Source organism: Patagioenas fasciata, chromosome Z (genome assembly GCF_037038585.1).
Source record: "Patagioenas fasciata isolate bPatFas1 chromosome Z, bPatFas1.hap1, whole genome shotgun sequence".
NCBI classification, from domain to species: Eukaryota; Metazoa; Chordata; class Aves; order Columbiformes; family Columbidae; genus Patagioenas; species Patagioenas fasciata.
In genome coordinates this window covers 33090323-33114577 of record NC_092560.1, presented here as the reverse complement: position 1 = coordinate 33114577, position 24255 = coordinate 33090323, and the positions used below count along the sequence as shown (strand labels likewise).

Genomic DNA, 24255 nt, shown 5'->3' with positions numbered 1-24255 from the left:
CATAAACACAGGAAGGAGATGTACAATTAATCTCCCTTATTTATTAACTAATCAGTTATTTCCAGAGTGTAACGCCTCAAAAATACTACATGCCACTAAGTAGCCATGGACTAGGAATACAAACAAATGAAATACGAAGGGTTATGCACCTGCTCTGAATTTAGACAGTCATCTTCTTTCTCCTTAAATTTTCTGCTCAAATACACCCATCAATATTTGAAAAATCCTTCATCTGTGCAAATGTTGAATGAGAAAGTTGGAAATGTTCTAGTATTGTGCAGAACAAGATAAATGTTTTCTGCTTATCTCCAGTTAAGAACATATTTTTTCCATAGTGTTTGAGCAGGTTAATATCTATGGTTTGATATTTTGTCTTGTGATACAGGATTATCAGAGCCTTACTTTGGCTGAGAAGTAAGTATGATACAGACAGGGGCTGACTGTAGGGAACTGCAGCATTCAAGGCAATCCAACTGGAAACTGAGAGTGATGAGTCTTAACACAGGGCGTGGGTCACCACCTGACAGGAAACCAGTACCTGAAACTGCTGGAAATGTACCCCACCATGTAGATTGACAGCCTGTGCCCAGACTGCTCTCTAAAACTCCTCAGCAGCAGTTGGTAGAGACAGAGACAACAGGCATGACAGGGAGGAAAGAATATAGCTGGTCATCAACACCACATAAGAGCTGAGTGCCCAAGGAGGAACTGCTGAGTCTTGGAGCAGAGCTGCCACCAGTGAGCCTGACACTGCAGTTGGCTGAAGAGAGATTATACTTCATTCAGTGTAAGAAAAAAAAAGGATATTTATGCGAAAATATGAAAGAACTGGTTCTGATGATGCAGTGTATTCTGATTAATTGCTTGGTTTTAAAGAATTCGTAGAAATATATTTTCAATATAACCTTACATTAATTGCAAGGTTATTTTTCCATCAGAGAGGCATGCAGTCATCTTCATTGCTTACTAGAAGAATTATTGCAATTTTGCTTGTGCTATTGACTTGTAAATCAGCAGTAATAAAAATTATTTTCTTGTGTTTTTTTGGGGGAGAATAGAAAAAATAATTTTCAATTTATGTTTAAAACTTGTAATGCAGTCTTATAAATTTAAATACATTATTCTCAGTTTTTTATATCTTCTGTGTAGTTGAAAATAAGAGTTTCATTTCCTTTTGCTTCCCTTTATGATTTTCAATTACCAGTTTAGAAATACAATATAGAGTACATTAAGTAACAGCAGTTGCATCTGAGATTAATCTGTAGCAAAAAAAATGTGTTATATTCTTGAAACAGAGCAGCATGTAAGTCATTCAAAAAGATTAACGGGTAGTTTTGAATTCAATTTTATTTCACCTTATGTTTTCAGTATTAAAAGCCAAAATAAGATGGCAGTTAAATATAGGCAAATTTATATCTAGAACAACGCTTGTTCTTCCTTTCTTTTTCCTGAAAGCTCCTCTCTTGAAACTCAAAGATTAACACCAAATTTCCAGGTGCTTCACAACAACTCAAGTGAAATCAAATTTTGCTTTTCTTTTCCCCTTCATCTTTGTAGGCACAGCAAAAGTCTTCTCTCAGTCCCTTTACAGTCAGCAGTACTTAGTGAATGTGCAAAATAAAACATCTAGTGTGCTAAATAAAGCATGAGAAATAGAAATGAACAAATGATAAATCTTCAAACTTCTAAAATTATTAACTGTCATAAAAAGCTTTATGGAGCCAAATTACGCAGTCTTAACTCATATTTACAGCAGACAAATTGTCACTGTTTTTTCAGTAGAGATTTTAACATGGTGGAGGGGGGGAGTATATTCCCTTCCCTTACAAAAAAAAAAAATCCAAAGAAACCAAGGAAATCACACCCCATACACACAGATACTTACTTGTTGGCTTTAATATAGGGTTTTCCTAAATACTGAGACACTTAGATAAGAATGAACATTTCTAAGTCTGTCATGAAATTGTCACTCATACAGCAGTGCTGAAGGTAAAAAATTGTAAGTGGTAGTACATCACAATGTTCATAATTTCTATCCCTCCCCATCTCCTCCACTTCCATATACCTTAACAGGACACCAGGGGTGTCTGAAGAATTCAGTATATGTTTGAATCTAGCTGAGTGTCCTTATATCTCTTTAGACAACAGTGTTTAGATGTTAGTTTTCTTTTGCTTTGCCCTCCTTTACCTCCCTATCTTATGCAACTGATGAATAAGAACAGGAACAATCTGTCTTCAAAATATGAGCATATGATTCCTGTTACTGGAAGAATAGAAAACAATAAGGTTTTATAATAGAATTGAAACTAACTATGGTCACACTGTAGAGCCCTGATAGTAAATGTTATTGTGGTAGGCCACATGCTGCTTCAGTCTAGTGCATTTCTAGCCCTCAGCAGTGGTTTAATGGTGATTTCACAGGGTATTGACACAAACTGGTTAATGCTTGCGGAGCTAGAGGGTTAGCATCACGACCTGGGAGGAGCAGAGCAAACTAGAGCTGTTATGGCATTAACAGTTATAGCTCTGCAAGGCTGGTTTGCAATTAGTGGATGGAGACTGTGATCCTGATGGACAATAAGACTATGATTGAAAAATGAAGAATTTTATTTGTTTTTATCAAATCCCTTCCTGCCCAAAAGTGTCCGAGGAAATGCCTTGTATGAAGGCATCCTGTCTCTCTCTCTCCCCTGCTGTTCTCCTGACACAGCAAATTCAGAAATGCTCCCCACTGGGAGGCGGGGTGGGAGGAAGAGGAGATTAAAGGAAATCTCTAGCAGTAACAAGCTTTGAGAAAATTTGCATAAATATTGTTTATGTTATTCCAAACTGAAAGCCACAAAGTGAACATAACATTACACTCCCCTCAGAGCCATTCACTACTTTCATACAAGTTAATTTCTTTTCCCCGAAAGCATGCAATTTTTTCTTTCCTGACTCAGTTATATGCCTGCCTATTTTGTCCTCTGCTGTAGCTCATTCATCTCACCCACAAAGTCTTAACCTGATACACTGTCCAGTAATCTGCTTCTTACTATTGCTCTAGTCTTTTAATCCTTCTTCCACTTCAAGATTCAGATTTAGATTGTGCTGTGTTTTAATCCAGCAGGCAGCTAAACACCACACAGTTGTTAGCTCACTTCCACAAGTGGGGTGGGGGGATGGAGGGAGAACATTAGAAAAAAGTAAAACTAATGGGTTGAGATAAAGAGCTTAATAGGACAGAAAAGAAAGCGGGAAAAAAAAATATATAAATATATGTATATATATATATATATATATATAAAAAATAGCAAAAGAATATACAAAAAGAGTGATGCACAATACAATTCCTCACCATTCACTGACTACTGCTCAGCCCATATCTAAGCGGAAGTTGTCACCACCTGGCCAGTTCCCCCATTTTATATGCTGAGCATGATGTTACATAGTATGGAATATCCCTTTGTTCAGTTTGGGTCAGTTGTCCTGGCTGTGTCCTGTCCCATCTTCTTCTGCGTCCCCAGCTTTCTTGCTGGCACAGCAATATAAGAAGTTGACAATACTTAACTTAGTGTAATCACTTCTTAGCAACGACTAAAACATCAGTGTGTTATCAACATTATTCTCATCCCAAATCCAAAAGACAGCACTATACCAGCTACTGGGAAAAAAATAACTCTATCCCAGCCAAAACCAGGACAGATTGGATCAAGGAAAACTCTGATTATGATAAGGATTTTCTCTGCTAACACTTTGCAGCTTTCATGTCAAAGTCACAATCTTATCAGTTGTAGCATTAGAGTCAAAGGGCAGAAATTGACCTTGAAAGGTCATCTAGACAGTGGTCTTGCCGCAGGACAAAGACAGCAAAATACCAACATCATTCAAGACAGCTTATCCTCTTCTGAAAAACCTGCAGCAGTGGAGATTCAATAGCAGCCACAGACAAACTGCTGGAATGTTTATCAGTCCTTTCTATTAGTACATTTTTCCTACTGTCTAACTTAAATCTCCCTTGCTGAAATTTAAGCCAATTACTTCTTGTCTTATCTACACTGGACATGGAGAACTGATTATTTCCTCTTTCTTTGAAGCAGACTTTTATAATTTTAAAGGCTGTTATCAGATCTCTCTTCAGTTGCTTCTGTTACAAGTTAAAAATCTTGAGTTCATTTACTCTTTTCTTCTGTTTTCTAGATGTAGATCTCTAACTTTTGTTGATATCCTCTTGACTTTTATCTGCAGATCAATGTGTTACTGACCAACACTGAAGAACAATCCTTTAAAACTTCATTCCATTGGTGTCATCCAAAATATACAATAGTCATAATATTTCACCAAAAACCCCATTTGCTAGTGGAAGTACAAAAGCGTAGCATATCTTCTAGAAATGCACATGGAATATTTTTTTATACACATTGGTGATTTGGAAAAGAACTTTTTCTTTCTGGTTATAGTCTATCAACAATTATTTGAGAGTAAAAGAAACCTATTTTTCAAAACTCTGGGAATGCTTATGTGATTATCTGAATCAAAATACTTTGACCAACTGATTAGATTTTCCTTGATGATACATGTTGTCTGCCCATTACCCCATTGAGAAGGTTAACGTCACAATCTTTCTTGAAAAAGCCTCTCACATAACCTGTTGTGTGTAGAGCACAAGGTAAAGCTCTGCAGTAAACCTTATTGATTTTAAGCTATTCAGTAATAGTGTTTTCCATCACAGTTTAAAGCCTAAACACTGTGGAGTTCTTTACCAGAGAGCAACACTGAATCTAAACTGCCACATTACAAGATTCTTTAGAATGAAATGCAACCAAAGAAAATAGAATTTAGATGACACAATCAAGAAGGGACAGAGAAGAAAGACAGTACTGTTGCTCCTTCTGGAAGAATCCAAGGCAAAAACTGCTTCCTCATCTGAGACCTGGCAGATGAAGAAATAGTGAATGGCTGCAGTGACCCCATAGCCACCCGGCCTGAGATACCCATCTGAGTGCTCTTGAGGCCTTTACTGACAGCCATGATCAGATGGTCTTTAACTCACAAAAAAAAAGTTCAGATTTAGCCTTTTTCTGTTATTATTCTGAAGTCTTGACCTTCCTCTTTGATTACTTAACATGCAGATGTAAGTTGTAGGAGTTAGAAGATATTTAAATAGTCTCCTACAAGCATTTTTTAAAATCTTCTGAATATATTTGTAGGTTAATTTGGGTCAAAAAGTTTTTAATGTGTATGATAAAGCCATTCCTCCCTCCCGACAATGGTAAAAAATAGTAACAGTAAGAAAAAATGATGCATTAAAATAGATATAAATTATAACACAGGCCACAAAGTGAGGGAGATATATAACCTGAAGCAAGAAAACTGTGGCCTGTTGACTCTGCCTTCAAATAAAAATAATACCTGAGGAATAACAAGCCTTTCTGATCCTACAAGGCAAATACCATAATCTCATCTTTCTCTGATCAGCAAACCGTATATTGCAAATACATCGCAAGTTCCACAATTAAGAAATAACTACATCTGCATAAGAGCAGTACTACTCTTTGCACTACTCATGCGCTTCATAGGAACCATTGTGGCCAATGAGGCTCCCTGGTGACCCACTGCCACTCCATGGCCCTGCTCCACCAGAGGGATTTACATTGTCTACAAACTACACACTGGATCTACAAGTTGCTTAACCCTGATTATATTTAATTTCCATACCATCCTTGCTCCTGTCTGAAATTTTACTTGGAAGACTTCTCCCTTGCTATGTGTTTGCTTCTAGCTCAAAGCTCTGCATCTTTACTCAAGCAATAACAGTTCCCCTGAAGCTAGAGACTTCCGCTAATCCATTCTACTTCCCACAAGGATAGATGCTAAAAGCAAGTAAAGTTTTCATGAACTGTCAGAATGAGAGAAGAAAACAGGCCCTTCGTCTGTGATCAGTGCTGGCAGACAGACAGGGAGAGAGGCTCAGCAGCAGCACAACAGGTAGCTCCTTCTCCCCAGCCTCCCCAAATGCTTTCCTATCATCAACAGGGACAATTACAGTGTATTTTGAATCTAACTAATTGAGCTAGTATCCCAACGCCTTTCCTGTTGCCTGCATGAAGATTAAAAAAAAAAAAAAAATCACCTCCAGATGGGTCCTGAGTCCATCTATTGGACTACAAAGGAGATGGTAAGATTTATTTCACTTCAAATATTCTACAGAGGTGGGAAGGAAAAAGGAAAAAAAACAAACCAAACCAAACCAAAACCAAAACCAAAACCACAAACAGAAAAAAAAAAAAAAGAAAAAAAAGAAAAAAATCAGGATATAATTTATAACAAAATAGTAAAAACTCAGTAGGCAATTTCACTCTGGTGCAGTAATGAAATAAGGGACTTATTCTGTTAGCCTATTAATAATTCTAATACTTAGAAAGCAGCATGAATTGAACACAGTAGAGTACGGACTTACGGACTACAATGCTGTGCAACAGGAAATATACTGCCTGGTTTCCTTGGTGATTCCTTCCATGTCAACAACAGAAGCAAAAACTATCTGAGAGAAATGAAATTAACATTATCAAAGAATTACATTTGTCATAACCCGTCAGCAAGATGCAAAATGCATGAATATGAACAGAACTATTCTTAAATTGTGAAATCCTTCCCAGGAGAAGAATTTGGCACCAAAAGTAACATTGCTGGAGTAGGTAAAACATATTTATCAATATTTGAAAAACCTATCAGATTACCTGATCAGCAGATATCTGACCCAATCTAATAATTATTACAGAATAATGTTATGCAATTGTATTAGAACACGTTCTATTTCATTATCTTCAGATTTATAATGTATCTTAGCAAGTCTTAATTGGCTGCTGCATTAATTTTTAGAAATCAGCTACTCACACATAGATTAAAACTCAGATATTATTAAAGAAAACACTGATTTTTAGCTTCAGGCAAGCTCTTTTCATCTTAATGGCTTTAAAACAGACACTTTTTGCAATTCTTATTACAGCCTACAAAGAAACTGTAGCTTAATGACATCATATAAAGATTTATTATCTTTTGGAAACATTTCAACTGCAAGCAAATTGATACAGTTATGTTTTAAAATATCACGAATTTTATTACAAGGTACCTCTGAAAGTGATGTGCTTCACTTAAAGAATTTGAATAAATTAACGAATGCTCTAGGGCTAAAGCCTCTTTCTAGATAAACATAGGTGAATTATTTCATTCAAAATGGATCCCTACTGAAGGAAATGGATCTCTGTAGAAGTCTATACAGGAAAAAACTGTAATAGGGTTTCCCTTTCAGTTGTTATGTCTGAAATCAGATGAATAGAAAAGAATTATCAAAATAAAAACAAAGCTGATTTATTCATTAATTTTTTTTTTTTTTTTTAATTCATATTCTCAGATACTCTGGATGGGAGCAATGTTTCACAGCTGGTGGATCTTGTGAAAAGATCTATCCCCAGTTTTCCAAGGCTATGGATACTAAGGAATTGAGTCATTTAAGTTCACTGCCTCATTCTGTAAAACCTAGCCAACACTTTACTTCGCTTCTTATGCAGTAACTCTGTAGATGCATTCTGAGTCACAGAGACAAAAAGAAAATTTTAAGAAGATTGAAGACTTTAAATTGATTGCTTCAATTTAATACTAAGGAAAGGTACAGAAAACAAATACAAAATAATTTCATTATTAAGGCACTTCTTTCTTTTAGCAAAACTGTAAGTAAAGTATGACAAAATGTGTTCAGGAAGTGGCTTCCACAAAGAGCCCCCAAAGAAAATGACATTTTGAAAAAGAAACAAGAACTGACACTGAAAAGTAACTATGTGGAAGCGGAAAACATAATGATGTTTGTTCTTTCATACCTCATTACTTGATATTGTTGTGTCAACATCAGCTTTTCAGCATTCACATTGGACATAGTCATCTCATTTTAATGTATTTTTGCAATTTAGCACTTCAGCTTTTGGACTATGTATTTCAAACATGCTTTTAAAGTTCAATTTTGGTATCTCAAGCAGGACAGTGAAGGATTCAAAATCCCCTTTCAAAGTCTGGCATTGTTCTACAAGCATCATTATGCAATTTTTGAAGCAGTTTACACACCATCTAAATTAAATCTTTTGCTCCTCATTCACTGTAGTAGCACTAGAAACATATGATTTTTATTTTGCTCTTTCCCTTTGTCCCAAAAGACACTCCCTAACTTTAGCTGGCAGATAGACGGAAGTAGGATGCATTAGTGCAGCAAAGAATGGCTTCCTAGATTAAATAAGGTATCAGGAAAAAGGAAAAACAATCTCTTTTTGTAGTACTTAGTAATGTAAAATAAAATAAAAATGCATATTATTTCTAATTTCTCAGAAGAAAAATCTCTCTGTTGGTCAGAAAGTATTTTTTTTTCCCTATTAATTTAATCAGTTTTAATAACATATTCTATGGAAGCAGGATGAACCCATATATCTTGAACAACATTAGAGAGATTTTATACTGAAAGGTGGCAACCACACAATGTTTAGGCCAATTTACATTCTGTTTGCCCTAAGATTACTGATCAGATAGATGAATAGAAGGAGGATGAAAGGGGGTTGGGTCTGAGAATTTGCATGTTCTTCTTTGTAAAAGCTGGTGAGCATCATTTTAAGTGTCAACTAATTCATAGTTGTTGGTTGTAAAGAAATCAAAGAACAAAACAACAGTTGATACCCCAAAAATACAACAAAAAAGTCTTATTCCATAAAATACTTAAACAACGATTTACTTGGCACATAACTGCAGGGAAGTACTTCAGCATATGCTGAAATTCATACAGCAGCTCCTTTCATTTTAAGGGACCATTATTTTCTCACTAATGGTGAATAGATCTGTGATTTAAAAAAAAAAAAAAAAAGGTTATATATAAATATACATGTATATATAAAAGAAAGGTTGGACAAAGAAGATCAAGCTTTTTACAAGGAGACTCAAAATGTATGTAGTGCTAGCCAACGTATCTGCAATTAAGACTGATACTATTTTATGTAGGCATCATGCGGAACAGTGATATTCAACCCTAGCAATACCTGTACAAAGTAAAATTATGTCTTATTTCTATTGTTCATATAACATATGAAAGACATTACACAAAATATAAATTATGGAAACAAACTTCTCTCACCTTTTTTTTTCTTTTTATCTTGACAACACTTGAAAGGAGGAAGTAAACTACCATGCAACCTAGAAATCACCTCTGGATCAATTTAGCTGTGGATGACATCTCAGGTGACTTCTAAATTCATTGAGAAAACCTGGCAACATATTTCATCTGGACAAATTTTGAATTCACAAGGAGGTACTCCAGATGCAGCCTCAACAGGGCACAGTAAACGGGGAGGATAAATTCCCTCAACCTGCTGGTCACACTCTTCTTAATGTACCCCAGGATACCATTGGCCTTCTTGGCTACAAGGGTGCATTGTTGACTCATGGTCAACCTGTTGTGGACCAGAACTCCTAAGTCCTTCTCTGCAGTGCTGCTTTCCAGCATGTGAGCCTCTAACCTGTACTGATGCCTGAGGTTATTCCTCCCCAGGTGTAGGACCCTACAGTTTCTCCTGTTGAAGTTCATTAGATTCTTCCCTGTCCAGTTCTCCAGCCTGCCCAGATCTTGTGAATGGCAGCAAAGCCTTCTGGTGTGTCAACCCTTCCTCCCAGTTTGGTATCATGAGCAAACTTGCTGAGGGTACACTCAGTGTCTTCATCCAGGTTGTTGATGAACAGGTTGAACAGGATCGAATCTAGTACTGACCCCTGGAGAACACCACTAACTACAGACCTCCAATCAGACTTTGCACTGTTGCACCCTTTGAGCTCTGCCACCTAGCCAGTTCATGATCCATCTCACTGTGCATTCATCCACTCCACACTTCCTGAGCTTACCAATGAGGATGTTGGGAGAGATGGTATCAAAAGCCTTGCTGAAGTCAAGGTAGACAATGTCCACTGCTCTTCCTTCATCTACCCACCCAGTCACACCATCATATAAGGCTATGAGGTTGGTCAAACATGCTTTTCCTTTGGTGACCCATGCTGACTACTCCTGATAACCTTCTTTTCCTCTGCATGCTTGGAGATGACATCCAGAATGAGTTCTTCCACCAACTTTCCAGGGATGGAGGTGAGGCTGAGTGGCCTCTAGTTACTTGGGTCATCCTTGCCCTTTTTGAAGACTGGAGCAGCATTTGCTTTCCTCCAGTCCTCAGGCACCTCTCCTGTTCTTCAAGAACATCTTTCAAAGATGATGGAGAGTGGCTTTGCAACAACATCTTTCAGCTTCCTCAGCACTTGTGAGTGCATCTGATCGGGGCCCTTGGATTTGTGGATGTCCAGTATGTGTACACAATCTCTAACCTGATCGTCCTCAAACAAGGGCAAGTCTTCCTTTCTCCAGAGTGTGTCTCCTACCTCCAGGATCTGGGATTCCTGAGGTCTAGACTTAGCAGTAAAGACTCAAGGCATTCAGTAACTCTGCCTTCTCTGTATCATCTCTCATCAGGGCACCCACCTCTTTCAGCAGTGGGCCTACATCTTCCCTGGTCTTTCTTTTGCTGCTGATATACTTGAGGAAACCCTTATTGTTGTCTTTGACATTTAATTCCAAGTGGAGCTTAACCATCCTCACTCCATCCCTGCATGCTCTTAACAGCCTCCTTGTATTCCTCCCAGGTGTTGTGTCCCTTTCTCCACGTTACATAAACATCCTTCTTCCACCTGAGTTTTGACAGGAGCTCCTTACTCATCCATGATGGTCTCTTACTCCCTTTACTTGATTTCTTCCTCATAGGGATGCATTGGTCTTGAACTTCAAGGAAGTGATGTTTGAATATTAGCCAACTCTCCTGGACACCCCTGCCTTCTAGAGCCCTAACCCACAGGACTCTTCCAAGCAGGACTTAGAAGAAGCCAAAGTTCGCCCTGTTAAAGTAATGGTTTTAGTCCTACTTATTGTCTTGCTTTCTCTACACAGGAAAAACTTCTTTACCTTGAGAGTGACAGAACACTGGAACAGGCTGTCTAGAGAGTTTGTGGAATGTCTTTCTCCAGAGACATCTAAAACCCACCTAGACACATTCCTGTGCAATCTACTCTAGGTGTACCTGCTTTAGCAGGTGGGTTGGACTAGGTGATCTGCAGAGGTCCCTTTAACAGCATGAACCTTTCTGAAAATGCAGTCGAGGTAAAACACTTCAGGAAATTTCAGTGGTAATGATAAGAAAAATAATGCTGCCAAATGAAAGCTACAAAAATGATGCAAGTTATTCCTAAAAAGATTCAGAGAAAATAATGCTCTTTCTAAGGCAGTATATATTGTGAGGCCAAATGAGTAAAGAAAAGAAAGGAAAGAATGGCAGAAAACAATACTTGTACTGAATCCTAGATCCTTCAACTACAGATGATATCAGCTGGATATGTATAGTCTTAAATGCAGGAGAGAGGATCGAATGGGAAAGCTTGAGAATTTTAATCTCAAAAGACAGCTAAGCACTTCAGTTGCTGTATTCTGCTTAGAAATATGCAAAGTCCTTTGAAAGATAACTTTTAAAAATAGTACTATATGAAGGTGCATCTGAACTCATATCTATCTCCTTAACATTAAAAAATACTCTCATCATTCAGAATCTAGAGGCCACTCATAAATAGAAGTGCCAAATAGACACATTTTGATAAGAAGAGAAGGGTCTAAATTTACCGCAACACTTGGAGATAATAAAGTTAATTAAAACTTTTTGTTTGTTTGTGGAAGAAGCACACAAAAGACAGGAGGTATGATTGTGTTTTCTTCTTCTACATCAGGTGTATTTCCAGAGCTCATCTGCAGCTCCTGCATTTAAAAGGAAATTCCATCTCTCAGAAATACACTTAAGGAATATTTTATTAGCGCTACAAGATTTTGCTCTGTGGATCCAGTTGCAAATGAATATTCTAGACTTCAGGTTCAACACTGGAGCATTTGTATAAAAATCTGTTTTAAACACAGTGGCTTCTTTCCATAAGGCCATCATCTTCACAAATAGTTTTCCCTGATTCAAGTTCCTGAGTGATTCATAAGGAGGAGTCTTAGAGATAAATAATCTTAGGTGCTAGCTAGCAATTAGTGATGAGTAGGAGAGGAAGGGTAGCCTTCATTTTACAGCAGGTCTGAGCTGTCAAGTTGTCTGACAGCAGAACTCCACCATCCATATGCTCTCCTCTGCCTCATCAGATACAGCAGTCTTTGACCACATGGAAAGACTGACATAGATGTGGTTTAATGTTGTCTACTCTGTGTTTAATTATGTGTCTAAGCCAGTAAAACAATATTATTCTGGGATATCACATATGAAATCAACTCCAAAAGGTATCCTTAGTCTACCTGAGGATTCTTAGGAAATTTTCCCTTTCTTTCAGTCTGCAGTTGTTCTTAAAATAAGGTTTTCAGGGAAAGCAAGTCAAATTTGTGAACCTGGAGTAGCACGATGACACCATGTCATGTGTGGCAGGTTGACCTTAGCTGGCTGCCAGGGACATACCAAAATATTCAGTCACTCCATCTCTTCCACAGAACACCTGGAGAAAATAAGATGGAAAAGCTTACAGGTTGAGGAAAAGACAGGGAAGTCGCTTGCCAGTAAAACAGGCTTGACTTGAGGAAATTAACTTATTACCAATTAAAAATAGGGTAGGATGGTGAGAAACAAAGACAAAAAAAAACCACCCTCCTCCCAGTCCCAGGCTCAACTTTGCTCCTTTGTTGCTAGGTCTTTTACCTCCCCTGCTGAGTGACACAGGGGGATGGGGAATAGGGATTGTGCCCAATCTGTAACAGCTCCTCTCTGCTGCTCCTTCCTCCTCACACTTTTCTCCTGCTCCATCACTGAGTTCATCCCACAGGACAGAGTCCTTCATGAACTTCACCAACGTAGGTCCTTCCCACAGACTGCAGTTCTCCATGAACTGCTCCAGTGTGGGTCCTTTCCATGGGATGCTCTCCTTCAGGAACAGACTCCTACAGCATGGGTTCCTCCATGGGTCACACATCCCAGCCAGGAGAGCTGGTCCTGTGTGGGCTCTTTTCCACAGGGCCACAGGTCCTGCAGGGAGCCTGCTTCAGCACAGGGTCTCTGTGGGCTGCAGCTTCTTTCAGGCCTTGTCCACCTGCTGCAGCATGGGATCCTCCACAAGTAGATATCTGCTCTAGTGTGGACCTCCATGAGCTGCACAGGGACAACCTGCCTCACCATGGATTTTATGATGGGCTGCAGGGGAATCTCTCTTCTTTTCCCTGGCTTCTCTCAGTTCTTTAACTCTGTTTTAATGTAGGTGAGACTGCTTCTCCCCATCCCTCACTGGTGTTGGTGTCTGCAAGATTGTTTTTTCTCACATTTCTCTCACTCCTCCCACACAGTTGCTGTGCAGCATTTTTTGCCTCCTTTCTTAAATATGTTATCACATGAGCTGCACCAGGTTGGCTGGTGGGGTCTGTTGGAAGCAGCTGTGTCTGGCACACCCTGCAACCCACCACCACAAAAATCTCACCACTAAAAACAAATATACCATGTAAATTGGTTGTTTCTTAGTTTTTGTGCCTAATCTCTGGGTTTTTACAGTAGATATTATGAAAGTGTGGGTCCATTAGCACTCCTGGAAATTATTCAGTTAAATTTTTCGTACCTTGCTAAGAGACAGGATTATTTTGTACAGTTGTCGATAATGAAAATTCGCAAGTTATGGATTCATAATACCAAATACATTGCACTTTTAAAAGTTGTTAGCATAAAATGCATTGTGCAAATTTGTAAATACTTCAAGTGAAACTGTTCATCATTTAACGATCTTATCCTTAAACACAGTGTTTAATTGAGTTCTAGAATGGCAGCAGTACAGCAAGTTTCTCAAAAATCAATCAAATTGATTTCCATTTATGCAGATGCAGAGGGTTTTACAGTAGGTTAAGTTCTTCTTTTTGAGTAGATTAGATGTGCAATTCAGTCCAAATATTCTTTCTTATTTCCTCAATCTTATATTAATAGTTATGAGTCACTCTCCAAAATCAAATTAAAATTGTTATGAAGACTACTGAAACTCAAATTTGAACTGGGAGTTTTCAGCTTAAGTAATTTTGAAAATGTTAACTTAGATATTATATCCTTCATATATTTATACACACACATACAACATGCTTGCTATAAATATAGAAATGCTTAGGTGTTCAAAGTATAATTAAGCAGTGTACAGTATATTGTATATATACACCCTACAGATACATATATAATCACAGAATCATAGAAATATTTTGCCTGGAAGAAACCCTCAAGATCATCGAGTCCAACCATAATCTAACTCTAGCACTAAAACATGTCCCTAGGAATCTCATCTATATGCCTTATAAACACCTTCCAGGATGATGACTCAACCACTTCACTGGGCAGTGCATTCCAGTGCTTGACAACACTTTCCGTGAAGAAATTTTTCCTAATTTCCAATCTGAACCTCCCCTGGCGCAACTTGAGGCCATTTCTTCTTGACCTATCACTTGCTACTTGGGAGACGAGACCAGCACCCTCCAAGCTACACCCTGCTTTCAGGTCGTAGACGGTGATAACGTCTGCCTTCAGCCTCCTTTTCTCTGGGCTAAACAGCCCCAGCACCCTAAGCTGCTCCTCATAAGAACTGTTCTTTAGGCCCTCTCCAGCTTAGTTTCCATTCTCTGAACTCTCTCCAGCACCTCAGTGTCTTTCCTGCAGTGGGGGCCCAAAACTGAACACAGTATTTGAGCTGCAGCCTCACTACTGCCAAGTACAGTGGGACAATCACTTCCTTAGTCCTGCTGGCCACACTATTCTTGATGCATACCAGAATGCTGTTGGCCTTTTTGGCCACTTGGGCACACTGCTGGCTCATGTTCAGCCAGGTTTTGACCAACGCCCCAGGTCCTTTTCTACCAAGGAGCTTTCCAGCCACTCTTCCCAGACCCTGGGGTGTTGCATGGGGTTGTTGTGACCCAAGTGCAGGACCCAGCAATTGGCCTCAGCCCACTGATCCAGCCAGTCCAGATCCCTCTGTAGAGCCTTGGTACCCTCAAGAAGATCAACACTCCCACCCAACTTGGTGTCATCTGCAAACTTAGTGAGGGTGCACTTGATCCCCTTATCCAGATCATTGATAAAGAGATTAAACAAAACTGACCCAGTGGTGAGCCCTGGGGAACATCACTCATGACCAGCCACCAACTGGATTTTTCTCTATTCACCACAGCTCTTTGGGCCCATCGAGTCAGGCAATTGTTTACCCAGCAAAGAGTATGCCCATCCTTGCTGTGTGCTGCTGTTTTCTCCAAGAGAATGCTGTGGGCAACAGTGTCAAAGGCTTTACTGAAGTCTAAGTAGACAACATCCACAGCCTTTCCCTCATACACTAAGCAAGTCACCTTGTCATAGAAGGAGATCAGGTTTGGTCAAGCAGGACCTGCTTTTCATAAACCCATGCTGACTGGGCCTGATTGCTTGGTCATTTTTAATGTGCTGTGTGATGGCACTCAGGACGACCTGTTCCATAACCTTCCCTGGCACTGAGGTCAGACTGACAGGACTGTAATTCACTGGATCCTCCTACTGGTCCTTCTTGTAGATTTGCCAACTTGATATATGTATATATATACCCTTTATAAATATACATATACAGATAGACATATGTGCCGTAAATATATAGATATACTTATAAACCCTACATATAGTGTGCATACACCTTATAAAACATAATTGTATTTTGAACAAGTAAGTGTTTCAATACATTTGGAATTTCTAGGAATAAATAAAATAAAATAAAATAAAATAAAATAAAATAAAATAAAATAAAATAAAATAAAATAAAATAAAATGAAATAAAAAAATAAAATAAAACCAAATTTTAAAAATAATTTTAAAATAGCATTATTTGGAATACAGCACATTTATTTCAATTGCATAATCCAAGGAGAAGCTCTTGCTTCCCATGACAGGAAAGAAGCAATCCTGTCGGTTCACATAAGAATGTTAAGAGTTTGGTTCAAGCTATCTTTCCACAGCAGTGAAAGTAAACTCAGTAAATCAGGCAACCTGGCCCAAATCAACTTTTTTCCACACAGGCAAGAAGACGGAGGAAGCCTATCCCCCAGAAGACTTCCCACCTCAGGCTCATTTACATTTCTTTATGGGCTTATTATTTGAAAAGTGGAAACTAAAAGAGAAACAGCCAGGCAGTTACACATACAGAGCACAATATCGTATGGCTGCTTGCTTTGCACTGTATCACATATTCATACAACTGAATCATTAGGTGGTCACACAGCATCTAGGATTCAAAGTTGCTGCAGAGAAGTGAAAGAGTAGAGAGACACAAAAACAAATATTGGGGCATGTTAAGCAACTCCACTGTAGGTGTGCCTATTGCAGATTTCCAGCTAAGACTAAGTGCAACTCATGGATAAACTCTTCAAGCTGAGTCCCACAGTCCAACAGAGGCTGTCTAAATATCATAGATTGCAGTAACAGCTTTAGGAAATGGCACAATGCTTGTGAATATAGTGATTTAGACACTGTAATTGTCAGAAACTGAATATAGAGTGACTGTGCGACTATGTATTATTCAATGTAGAGTCAGCAGAACTCACATTATCTCTACAAAATCACAATAAACAGCAAATGTTTCCCTTTGGGTTGATACATGCTGCTCTTAATGTGATTACCATTGCGGGAGCTGTCTCATACACTTGACAGAGATTAATACAAGGAACTGACCTTCCTTGGGCAGTTTCTCTCCCTTTCTACTGTGTTTTCAAATATAAATGCAAAGTTAACTAGATAGGAGAATCCTCAAAAATTGAAATATGTACATAGCGTGTGTAATACATATAGGAGGTAAAAATCTACTGGGGTATTCAAGAAATCTTCAGTTTCTGAATCCAGTTCCCCTGAACTGCAAGTACAATGCCTTGAGTTCTTGTTGACATCCAAACACATGTGACAAATGTACAGAGTTAGAAAATACCTGCACACTGTAAATATTGAATTGGAAATTCTCTTTGTTTCTCAACTGTTCTCAAGTCCACTCTCAGCAAATGGCATGACACACTAGAAAGCTTTTTACAACTAACAAGTGGTGGGAAGGCCTGTGCCGTTTCTGAAAAATGGTCTGGAGCCATTCCTGAATATAACCTGATAAGTCTTTAGAAATCAGTGCAACCAATTACAGCAACAATAAAATATTAAATGATACTACTACGCCCCTACACCCCCTATATTTTATACACAATGTGAAATTAATATGTAAAAGGAAAGAAAAATAAATAAATAAAAATTATCACCTCATCATGCTCAAAAAAGCTAAACATTGGATTTCTGTTTGCAGCTATTGTGTGTATGGGACCAGTTCTTGCATTTCTATAGCTGTACTTTCTTCCTGCAGTGATTGCAAGCACTTAGGAATTTACTGGAAATGCTGAACTAAAAGGCAGGACAGTTTTACTTACATTTTAATAAAAAAGGTTAAGACAGGTTCCCAACTGCTCTTTTTGTGGATACAACTATTGTTTTGACTATTCTGGTAATTATCAGTAAGAAATGAAAAAAATCCATATTTATAAGCTTACTCTGCCATCTCTTATTTGCAAGTCAGTGTATATATCCATGTATAAATTCACTGAATTACTCCCTATGAAAATCACAAAGATTTGATCAAGAAAACCATGAAAGTGAGTACTTGCCACTTGACATCATTAACAAAATGTGATTGTCTTTCAGCAGTATTTAATAATTACTTCCTCACTACTGAAACATTACATTACAATTACATAGGAGAATATGGTAGCCTTAATTATCTCACTACAGTTTGGACAAATAATTTCAATCTCCAACTGTAAAAGCACAGTTAACATATTGTCCATCTCAGCGCACACACACACAAACCCAAAAAACAAAACAAAACAAAAAAGCACCAAACCAAACCAAGCTAAAAAAAAAAAAAAAAAAGAAAAAGGGGGGGGGGGGCAATCAAAAATGAAGACACAAAATACAGAGCAAAACATGTAATAAAAGCTGGGTTTGTATAAATGTCATCTTTACAGTTGACAAGCCACTTCTTCAAGCAGTCATTTGTTTCTGAATTCTTATTGTTGCATACATACATTTTCCTATCTTTTCCTATTTTCCACTGAATTTATCAGAGAATATTGTATTATCCCTCTACAAGGTCAAGAGACTGTGTACCATCAGGGACCAAAGTCTCATGGAACTACTTTTACAATGTTGGATCATTACCATCTAAATATTATACTACTTCTCAAAATTCCAGTAAAAATCATATTTTTTGCCATATGTAGCTGACAGAAAAAATGCAGGTATTTCTTGTAGGCTTAAATTTACAACAGAATGTAATGACTTATTTTTTCCAACCCATGTATACCCACTGTTAGGAGTTGCTCTCCTCTCTTCTAGATCTTTTCCACTCTCATGTTCACTCTTCTCGTTCCAGTGAAAATGGGCTCACTAAGATCCTTATGTCCCTATCACTCTCCCTGCAGTCTCTGCTGCGTTATAGTGGACTTCCATTACTTTATTCATTCACATTTCTTTGCTTATTCTTTCACCATTTCCTTGAATTTTATATCACCACGTGCCCATTCTTTAACCTTGTCTTTTCCTATCACATGGAAATAGTCATTTAACATACAGAAGTTTGCAGAACATGGTGTCTGGACAGGGCAATTTCTTCTAGCATTAGAGCTTAGGAACCTATATGGTTGCCTCAAATTCTTCCCTGTTGCAGTTAAACAGTTCAAAGATATCTTTAAGGAGCAGAATGCTTTTGAAGACCTTATTTTTGTATACTTGGAGTAGATATTTTGTGTCCTTTTTCCTACACTAGGCTTAAGAAAGACTCTCTGATGTTAAACCTGCAGAGTTTTTTTAACTGTAGTCAAAGTGTAGCTCTCAATTTTCCTAAAAGTGAACTTAATTTATATTAAGGTAAAAAAAAGTTCAGCTTGATGCCAAAGGCAAAACACACAAATATGCAAAATCACATTTTGCCTGACCACCTTATCAGCAAAAAATACAATATTAAATGAGATCCCAATCTCATAACTATCTAACTTCTTAGACAAGAAAATTACAGTGATTGAAGGTAGGACATTAAACTCATAGAAATGCATTTTTTGTACATGAAGGTTCACTGTAGTTCTGATGGAAACCTCTGATCTTTATTTTAAAACAGCCCCTGCAAATGTGTTCAGTGGCTTAACTAACATAGTTGTCAGCCAAATGGATTCCATTACAAAGGTGGGTGAATAATTTATTATTATTCATGCAGTCTAACAGTTTAGTCTTTTTCTGTTCATGAACTTTTCATGAAATTGTCTTCACTCTTTAGGCAGAACCACTCAAGACTCACTATGGCATGCACTTCCTCCTCCTCATGTAGTCCTTCAGTGATGAATGCTCAGGCTTGGAGTGTGGCTGTGATTTATGTAAGTAATCAATGCCATGAGGTTCATGTTTCAAAATCAAATAAATAAATAGAACATTGCTTTTGGCCAACATACAACTATTCAAGCTTTAAATTGAATTTCATCAACATTCACACCAATAAGTGCTGACACATTTGTGGAAATTAAATACGAAGAAGTTTGTCCCTAAGGAAATGGCATAGCTCTCCTTCTCCTTCCAGATGTAGCCTTGAAAATCTGCTTTTCCAAGGGAGTCTTTTCCCTCAAGGAAACACAAAACCAATGACTTCAAGAAGACAAAACAGGTTATTTTGTCCTATAATTTCTTTCAGACTCTCTGCACTATTTTTAGAGAAAATAAAGTTATTTGCACCATCTTTAGGCAAAAATCTCTAAAGGAAGGCTATTTATTTTCTCCATACCTTTTTCTACATTTCAGTTTATCACTCCTTTAATTTTATGTTGTGTTATGGTTACAAAACAAAGATTAAAATACTTCACAGCAAAACAGAAGACATACCATGCTGTCCTAAATCAACTAATTTGTACCCTCCACCACTTGGGGTATTTTGTTTGGTTGGTTTTGGTTTTTTGGTTGGTTGGGTTTTGAGTTTTGATGTTTTGTTTTGGGGGTTTTGTTCATTTCTTTGAGTGTGTTTTGTTGATTTGTTTGTTTCTGATTGTGTAGGGGTTTTTGTTTAGTTTAAATTTGTGGGGTTTCTTTAACATATCGAACCTTGTCCAGTTTTTGTTGGCAATAGTTTTATACAGACATTTAATGGTAATTTGAGAAGAAGCAGATTTTTCAGTGCTGGATCTGTAGGACTCTGTAAATCAACGTGATAATACCCTTTATATCAACTGAGAATCTGGCTTATGTTTCCAAATCAGGAGAGGGGAATATAATGTCCTCGAGACATAGCTCCAGGGCACCATTTTACACCACCATTCTGCAAAGCAGGATACTTCCTCCTTCAGTATCTTCTCTCTTCATCTTTTGTATTATTGTTATTTTTGTGAAACAGCTAGATTTCAATCCTTACTGAATATGAATAGCAATTTCTTATGTAACCTGTAGGCTCAGATCACCTTGCTCTGAATGAAATATCACATCACCTAAGCAGTCAGACTGTAAATTTTGTCAATTATACAAAAATAAAAGATTTGTCATTTTAAAAGTCTAAGCTGCCATGTGCCTTAGCTTTCATTTTTCTAAATTATTTAAGAACTATTTAGAATTACTTTTCCGCATACATAGCACTTTTAATCACCAATCTGGATTATAAGCCATAAAGTATATATTGAAATATTTAATAATAATAATTGACCTCTTCATTGGCTCTGTATTTGTTTGAGACTGCATACAGAAATGTATGAAACTATTTTAGAGGTTTTACTCAAATAGCAATATAATCCTGCTTGCTTAAAACTCAGAAGTGCTTTTAAAAAATTATCCACACATTAAGTTCTAAATTGTAAAATTAACATTATATATATGTATTTTGAAGTAACAAACACACAACATGCATTAGGTAATATTCATTGTCAATTGCAATAAGTTTGAGTGTTTCAATTACAAACTGAGACCTCTATGAATATTAGCAGTTAGCAAATTGTGTACAAATTGTAGTATCGATACAGAAAAAAAATGAACTAGAACAAGACAACTAGGAAATCAGAGTGTAAACACCACTTATCATCAATAAAACTATAAATTTTGAAGAAAATATTATCTTGATTAGTTAAAAGATAATTTAGGGAAGACTAACTCAAAATTTAAGAAAAGAAAAAAAGGGAGAAAGACCTTACATAAATAATAATTGAAAAATGCTTTATGAGTGTTAATTATTATTTATCCTCTTAAAGAAGCCATTTTCCTTCATCAATATATCTTCTCATGTGGGATATATGATATTATTGCCAGCTGTCTTATCTCTTAGTTAGTCAAAACCAAAATTAAATTGATGGAAATCTTCATAATGTGCTACCACACATAATACTATATTTTCTCCATAGCGTTTCTACCATCAATCGCTCCAAGGGCTAACTGACAATCGTCTGGCTAGGTTTTGAGGCTGCAATATATAGTTTAGTTTTCCAAAGCCAATCCGAGAAAGGTGAGACGCACACTCTTCTCTCTAATATAGAACAGGGAGAAGTCACGACCTTCAGCATGGAAATCTAAACACAGACCTCCTGCATGGGAGTTCAGTATTATTAATAACACAAAAGCTCTAAATTGACATTGTGTCTCACATTACTTCCAGGCAAGCCACTTCATACATGTGAGACTTGACCTTCTCCCTCCACCCTTTGATGGTAGATGCCTACAGCTATTATTTCAAAGAATCACATAAGACTTATTGTCTTCTTCCAAGCCACTGATGTAATTTTTTTACAATATAGCATAATAAAGTATTTACCTAGTAATCTCTCCAGAAGACAAGAAGCGGTGAAGGTTCAAACAAAGAAGCAACAGGAAAGAAAATTCTCCCAACAAAACATACTATGAAAAAAAAAAAAATACTGTACACTAACTGCAAAGACTGTCAAATCCAAATTCAAGTTGAATTTTGGGAACACGATCCAGAAACCTTGTTCTCCCTTTCTTGCATTAATGTCTCAGTATAAATTACAGCAGGATTCCTGGAGAACGATGCAGAGAATGCCTGGAGAATGATGCTTGCTGTCAGCAGATTTTGCACATTTCAGGGAAAGGGACAGAAGTTTCCTGCACCTACACTTCACCTTTAAACTAGAATAAGTGCTCTTAAACACTACTAAATAAGAGGTGGACAGCTCACCATCCCTTCTTTAAAAAAAATCAAAAATTTTGCAAATCCAACTTCAGACATTCACTAGAATAGAAGAATAGGAATAGGAATAGGAATAGGAATAGGAATAGGAATAGGAACAGAATAATTTGGTTGGAAGCTACCTACAATGACCATCTAGTGCAATTGCCTGGCCACTTCAGAGCTGACCAAAAAGTTTACGCATCATATGAAGGGCATTATCCTCTTTTTAAGACACTGACAGCCATGCGGTATCAATCGCCTATCTAGGAAGCCTGTTTCAGTGTTTGATCACCCTCTCAGTAAAGAAATGCTTCCTAATGTCAAGTCTGAACCTCCCCTGAAGCAACTTTGAACTATTCCCAAACATCCTGTCACTGGATCTCAGGGAGAAGAGCTCAGCACCTTCCTCTCTATACTTCCTCCTCAAGAAGCTGTAAAGAGCAATGAGGTCACCCCTCAGCCTCCTTTTCTCCAAACTAGACAAACCCAAAGGCCTCAGCCACTCCTCACAGGACATATCTTCCATCCCTTCCACCAGCTTTGCTTCTCTCCTCTGGATGCATTCAAGGATCTTCTTAAACTGTGGAGCCCAGAACTGCACCCAGTACTCAAGGTGAGGCCACACCAATGCTAAATACAGTGGGATATTCTCCTTTTTTTTGACCAGCTGGTTATGCTGTGTTTGATGCACCCCAGGATCCAGTTTACACTCCTGGCTGCTGAGGCATACATTGCTGACTCATTGAGCTGCTGTCAGCCAGAACCCCCCAGAGATAATTTCCTGAAGGACTGGTCTCCAGTCACTCCTCTCCCAGTTTATACTTGTGTCTAGTGTTCCTTCCTCCCAGGTACAGAATCTGGCATTTGTTCTTCTTAAATTTCATCCATCGGTGATTGCCCAATGGTCCAATTTATCTAAATTCTTCTGGAAGGTCTCTTGTCCTTTGAGAGAGTCAACAGCACCTCCCAGTTCATGATGATTTCAGATCTTCTGTGTGCTTCCAAATCCAGAAGCTGTTCCCTTTAGTACAGTATGTGAATTACCATGGAATTATATAAGATTTTTTTTTGTTTGCCCTATTTTAAAATTGTATTTTATAAACCCTCTCTGAAAGCCAAATGTGAGCTACTAAGACAGGTCAGTACTTACTATATTTTCAGAAAACAATAGTGTCTGTTTCATGTTTTCTTTTACTGTATGCCTACCCTACTAGTGTCAGTGTGGAACAGCCTAAGATTTGCACTAGTACATTACACTTGTAAAACACATGATTCAGAATACTTCCTTCTGGCCTTTGCAACATACACAATTTTTTACATGTAGGAATTTGCAGCAAAGATTATCATTTCAGAAAACTAAATGTGAACTAAGAATGGAAACACTCATATCCAAGCAGGCTGACAGAACAGGTAACATTCTTCATATCAACTCTACGCATGACACAGTGATTTTAACATCCCAAAATTTTTCTTTTGGATCACTGAGAGGTGATACATGGCTTGTTACAGAAGACACATTCACAAACCTCCCAAAGTAGACGGAATTCTTACTGTGAACACCTTATTACTGTTCCTCCCTTTCTCCTAAACTCACGGCAGAAAACTGCCAACACAGATTGCAGAATTACTATCAGTGGAGATACTTAAAGCTAGCCGATAGACATGACAGTACTGATTAGGTTTAACTTAGACATAATGAACTAAATTCTTCCATGTTGCAAATAGATAGGCCAATTAGAGTCCCCTTATTTTTGAACTGATTCTACAATGTAATGTGCACATGAAACTTCCATTAACAATAATGGGAGTTCTGTGTACGCACTGGGGGGAAAATAAAGCCCTGTAGAGTTTTTCCTTATAAACAGCATGAAGCAAATGAAGAATGATAGTAATCTCAAAGAAGTCATGCAAATTGCAGTATCTTGAATGAGAATAAAATCTGGGAGAGTGTTCCTGGGCAACAGGGAG

At 37.7% G+C, this 24255-nt stretch overlaps 1 long non-coding RNA gene across 2 annotated transcripts in view; it reads right to left on the bottom strand.

The window, feature by feature from the left end:
• Nucleotides 1-24255, bottom strand: part of LOC139826547 (uncharacterized) — a 40082-nt gene that overhangs the window by 4476 nt on the left and 11351 nt on the right. For both annotated transcript variants that reach the window (XR_011736693.1, XR_011736694.1), the window contains 3 exons: nucleotides 12473-12576; nucleotides 8753-8855; nucleotides 6440-6523 (listed from right to left, as the gene is read on the bottom strand). This is a non-coding gene — a long non-coding RNA (uncharacterized lncRNA). The remainder of the gene's footprint in view (nucleotides 1-6439; nucleotides 6524-8752; nucleotides 8856-12472; nucleotides 12577-24255) is intronic.